The 5522-nt window shown below is 33.5% G+C and overlaps 1 long non-coding RNA gene across 1 annotated transcript; it reads right to left on the bottom strand.

The window, feature by feature from the left end:
* Positions 1–2429: 2429 nt before the first annotated feature.
* On the bottom strand, positions 2430–5122 carry LOC133784513 (uncharacterized). The gene is made up of 7 exons (XR_009871379.1): positions 5048–5122; positions 4263–4910; positions 4043–4151; positions 3596–3935; positions 3310–3435; positions 2721–2882; positions 2430–2624 (listed from the first exon to the last, which is right to left on the bottom strand). It is a non-coding gene; the product is annotated as an uncharacterized LOC133784513 (long non-coding RNA).
* Positions 5123–5522: the final 400 nt, after the last annotated feature.

Raw genomic sequence — 5522 nt, 5'->3', positions numbered from 1 at the left:
TCTGGGTTGCTAAGCTTTAACTGTAACACAAATAAGAATATTGTTAGAGAATTTTGGAAAAAATTCAAAAAATTTGAGTACTATTAAATGCTAGCTGACTTACCATAGCAACAGCACCAGTAGTGCGGCAAAATCGTCTTAATTCAAATTTTGAAGTAATTTTCAAAACCATAAGCCTGCAAGGAAAAAGTCCCAAATTAAATTATCAGATATGCTAAGAAAAATCTTAATAGAATAATAAAAACTTGAAATTCTTTGACAGATTTCATAAAAGATCAAAAGCATTTACATATGTACAACAATCACAAGTATTACAATCAAGTGCCATCTCCCCTGTTTCTTTATTAAAAAAACTATGAGAACTACTTAAAGGCACATAATACATAAAAATGTCAAGGATAACATAGCAACGAATCACCAAATTTATTTTTACAATCAAGAAGTGTAATCTATTAAGGTTTACCATAGCAATATCGATGCTAGTAACACGAAGCAGCTCATCTGGATAAACAAGATACCCAAATAACACCCATTCTCGATAAGAAGTAACATTTGCAAGATCCTGGGCTCTCTGCAAGGAGCAAATAAAATGAAGCAGTTAGCTAACAATTACAGTTGAAATTTTGGGGGGTGGGGGGACAATTGAAAATAATACAGCTAAAAATCACGCAGAAGAAGTGTCTACCATTGGATGAGCAGAATTTGTAAAAATATCTGGATATCGAGGATGATATGGGCTTAAAAAGCCTTCATTTCTAATTTTTCTTGTATCTGTCGATAATAAAATAATAGGACCTACTGCCTCTAGTACCTGAAAATTACCGATAATAAAAATCACAATCTCGATCATCTCTTGACATGGCATGCAAAAGGTTGTACATTTGTAGCATCATCAAAAGAGATCCATAAAATTTGTAGAGAGACAGAGAGAGAAAAAATAAAATTTCAAATTCAGTTACCTTCTCTGAGAAAAGATTAACACGAACAAACGAACAAAAGAGATCCATAAATGCATGTAGTATAAGTGCATTTTGATGGGGCTGCAAAATACTGTGCCAAGTTATTAGAGATATCATGTATAAAATACAATTAGTTTAATTTCCCAATAATTCACAACCAAAAACAAGGTAATGATTTATCTTTCTAATATTCCTGATGCATATGACCATCAAACTATCTTTATGGAACACAATAATCAAAAGGCCATGGAATGAAGCATATAGATATTGATCTCCATCTATAGATTAAATTTAAAAGGACAAATTAATAAGTTTCTTTTATCTGTTTAAAAGTAAACTATTAACACATTCAAAAGACTGTGTCCTTTCATTATTGTTAAGGCCCTTCAATTAACCTTTAACAAACTTTGCACCTTTGCCATGATGTGCATCACTATTTTTTACTCCCATGATTTGCAGGTATGACCAGAGGTAACTCTCTTGAGCTATAAAAAATTTGAGACTTGAGTCTGTTAAAGAATTACTACCTGAGTCAAGTTTGAACATCCTAATTATAACATCAAACTACCAAAAGGTAAAAGAAATTGAGACTCACCAACAAAGTAATAACAGTACTGCTTAAATCCAATATAAGCCTCAAAGCTTGTTCTCGAAAAGCCATCAGGTCAAAATATACACATATTAATCATAGTTAATTTGATGTCAAAATATTATAAAATAAGCTTAATCAAAATTTTCAACAATACAAAACCGAGACTGAAAACAAACCAACAGCCCCAACACTAATTACATTGTAATTGCCTTAAAAAGGACTTTGTTTGTACAGCTTGTTTTGTTCAATGAAGTTCCTTTCCTTCTTGATAAAAAAAAAATTCAACAATAAATAGGAGAAATCTAATGGATTTTCATAGTTCAAACTCCAAATAGTAAAGTTCACTTGAAACCTTGGAAAAGATTAGAACTCCTGGAATAATCACAGCCATTTGTACCAATGAACATAACATTAAAGGGTTCATAAAACAAAACAAAAATCTATCACGCATGTGTGAGTGTGACAATGCATGTGCACAATGCAAGAGAAAGTTGGTGTTGAGATGGAGAACGAGAAAGGGAAAGACAATCAGCAATCCTCTCTTTTCTAATGTTGTCCAAACCATCTTAATCATCACTAAAACACTATGACTAAAACTCCATAAACGTAAGACCACACAGAATTCCCATGGCGATTGCAAAAGGAGAATTTCTTTAAGACCCACAAATCATATTGACAGAAAATTTCAGTTAGCTTTTAAAGTATTTGATATTTCAAATTTCATTATGCTCAAAACAACAAACTATAGAATGTTTTTTTAGCCCAGAAAATAATCTTAATACATAATTTTTTTTTCTAAATGAGAATTAAAGTTCTTAACCAGTGTGAATAATTCATAAAATTTAGTTTAGTTTAGAAAATTCATTAAAAAATTAAAAAAAAAAGACACCAGTTAGAGTGTCTTTGATTGTTTGACAGTCCAAAACCACAATGGCACTTACAAGACCTGATGAAAAAGACACCAGTAGTACTGTTTTGTTTCAAATAAAAATAATGTTGCATAAAAGATGCTTACCAATCGGTTAAGCTGGTGCTCATTCAAAGTACCACCATGTTCTGCATGGCTCTCAATTCTGCACGTGATAAAATATAGTTAATAAGAATACATAGCGCATAGGAATATTAACTATTTGTCAGTTATGTCAGAAAACTTAAAAAATTAGGCATACCCTTTAGAAAACCACTCATTAAACTGTTCGTGACTATCAAATAAGGTTGGCATAATGAAATGTAGTAAGGCCCACAACTTTGCCATATTATTTTGGATTGGAGTGCCAGTAAGCAGAAGCCTATTTCGGCAATTAAAACTAAGCAGTGTCTTCCATCTTATACTGTCCAATCACAAGCAAGACAACAAAAAAGTATGAGTACAGAGAATTAAAAATAGAAAACAACCATTAAGAAAGTAAAGGGATTCAGGAAGATAGATATACTATATAGCTTGTAAACCAAATAAAGATAAGACACAAGCACCTCAGCAACATGACCACTAATGTACAGTTCACAGGAATAACTTCTTTCATTAAACCTTCTTCCAAATCAATAAAATGTCTATTGTTAATCTTTAACCAAGCACATCAATTTACAATAAAATCAAGCTTAAGACTATCAGATAAGGAGAAAACAATCGGCACCATTGAAATAAAAAAATTTCCTTTTTTCTAAAGGCTGCGCATCTATCTTGCTTGGCTGCAATTATGACAATTAAATGTTAGCACAAACTACAAAGTACACTGACACGAATGATTTGAATCAAACCTGTTTGAACTTTTAATTGCTTGGGCTTCATCCAACACCATATATTGCCATTTCACCCGCCTAAAGTACTTCTCATCAGAAACAAGTAGCTGATAGCTGGTGATAAGAATGTGAAACCCAGCATCCCTGGAAGAGAAGGAAAAAGTAATTACATTGAAAAATATCTCAGCCCTTGACTAGAAATTAAAATGCAAATAGGACACAAGAAGACAAATGAAAGCCAAAATGCTTCTTTTACCAAATCACCAATGATCTTCGAAAATACAACAGAACTAAAGATGCTTACCTGCGGTATAGTGTCTTCGGGTTGATTTTTTTCCTCAGAACTGTACAGTCCTGAAGCCCACCCCAATATGGAAGAGTTTTCAAGTCAAGGCAAAAGCGGGTAATTTCTTCTGCCCAGTTGTTCAATACAGATGCAGGAGCAACAACAAGAAAAGGTCCCCATATATTTTTATCCTGAATTAAAAATAGAAATTTAAAAAATTAAAGTTAGAATCCCAAGTTACACCAAAGAAAAGCCAGACACCAAGCTGAGTAATTACTTCAGCCAGATGAGCCAAAAATTCCATAGCCTGAATGGTCTTTCCAAGGCCCATCTCATCAGCAAGAATGCCATTCAAACCCTACAAATGACAAAACTTCCCAAATAAACAGTCGGAAAAAGAAGAAAAATAAAAAACAGAAAGGAGAAATTATATGTATAATTTAAATATGTGTTGCATTTATCAACCTGCTCATAACAATTGACCAGCCACTGAAGACCTTTCAGCTGATATTCTTTAAGGGTGCCTCTAAACAACAGTGGTGTTTGAACAGTTGATGTCACTGGCATGGTGGAACTGCAAAATTAGAAACAGAAATTATATCAAATTGAGAAAAACACTTTACCCCACTAATTTGTTCTAAACAAGAATAGAAATCTGAGAAAAACAGATCAAAACAAAACTTACGGATGGAGTAGATCTATGTTACTAGCTCCTGCAACCTCCTGTGGAGCCTCAGGTTCACTAGTTTGCCGCAGCTTCATACATTCATTATCAAATGCACTTGTCAGTTTTTTCTGCTTAGAAACTTCATCTTGCGCAGCTTTCAAGGCCTCTTTCTTTAGTTCAGCCTCTTCAGGATCATCTTCCTCAACCTTCCCAGCATCAATAGAGATAATATGCTCTTCTTGTTCATTGGTTTCCTCATCCCCCATAAGTGTAGTTTCAGATGGCTGAGTGCTCGACTTGTTCTACATGAAGTGGCTGTAAAGCTCAGTTTGTTGAATAAGAAAATTCAGCCTTTGTTGTTGCCTCTTTGCTTCTCGAAGCTCCTGCTCACGCCTTAGGGCTTCAGCAACTTCTCTTTCCTCCTTTTTCCTCAATTCTGCCTGCAAAAAAAAAAAAAAAAAAAAAAAAATTCAAGTCCAGCTTATATTTGACATTGGAAAAATTCTTCAATGACTTTTTAGAACAATTGAAGGCAAATCAAGAATATATTTTAACTGTAATCAATGTACTCCCATTAAAAAAATTGAAAGTTACCATCTCATTATCCACTCTCTTCCAGAAAAGCAGCATGTCCCTAGCTATCTTCCTTGTGCGAATCGGAGCACCCTTCATCAATTAAGTGATCTACTCAGTTCACAGAGTATAATTAAGTACTGCTGAATTATTTTGAAAGAACTGAAAGTAAAGTTGAAACAAGTACCAGCATTACACATCAAATTCAATATTAAAGAGCATGAACAAACCTTTAGACTTGATAGAAAATGGATCGATCTCAGTGTTCAATCCAAAACCAGAACCACTCCCAAAACCGCTACTAGTATTTGAAATGCTCATCTCACTAAAGTTGCTCTCTATTCTTCCTGAGCCCATTGACATAAACCCTCCCTTATCAACCCTATTCTTTTCAATCTGCAAACGATATGATGATGCGCAATGTTGATATAACATACAAATTAAGGAAATTATACAATGAATAAAACTACTGAATAGGCCATTTCAGAAGCCTCGTACAGTACCTTGCTTTTGTCAATATCACTAGCTTTACGTTTCATGACATCTTTCGTCTCATTAATGTAATGACCCACTACTCTAGACTATTTGGACCATTAACGAAACTATACATAAAATCCTTACAAGAACTTACATTTGCGAAAATACCATAATTTTAATAAGTAACTTATAAAAACAAAGTTTACTTTCATAAAATAAGTAGGATAT

The sequence above is a fragment of the Humulus lupulus genome, chromosome 6 (genome assembly GCF_963169125.1).
Source record: "Humulus lupulus chromosome 6, drHumLupu1.1, whole genome shotgun sequence".
In the NCBI taxonomy this organism is placed as follows: Eukaryota; Viridiplantae; Streptophyta; class Magnoliopsida; order Rosales; family Cannabaceae; genus Humulus; species Humulus lupulus.
The sequence above is the reverse complement of the archived record's forward strand: the minus strand, read 5'-3'. Positions and strand labels throughout refer to the sequence as shown.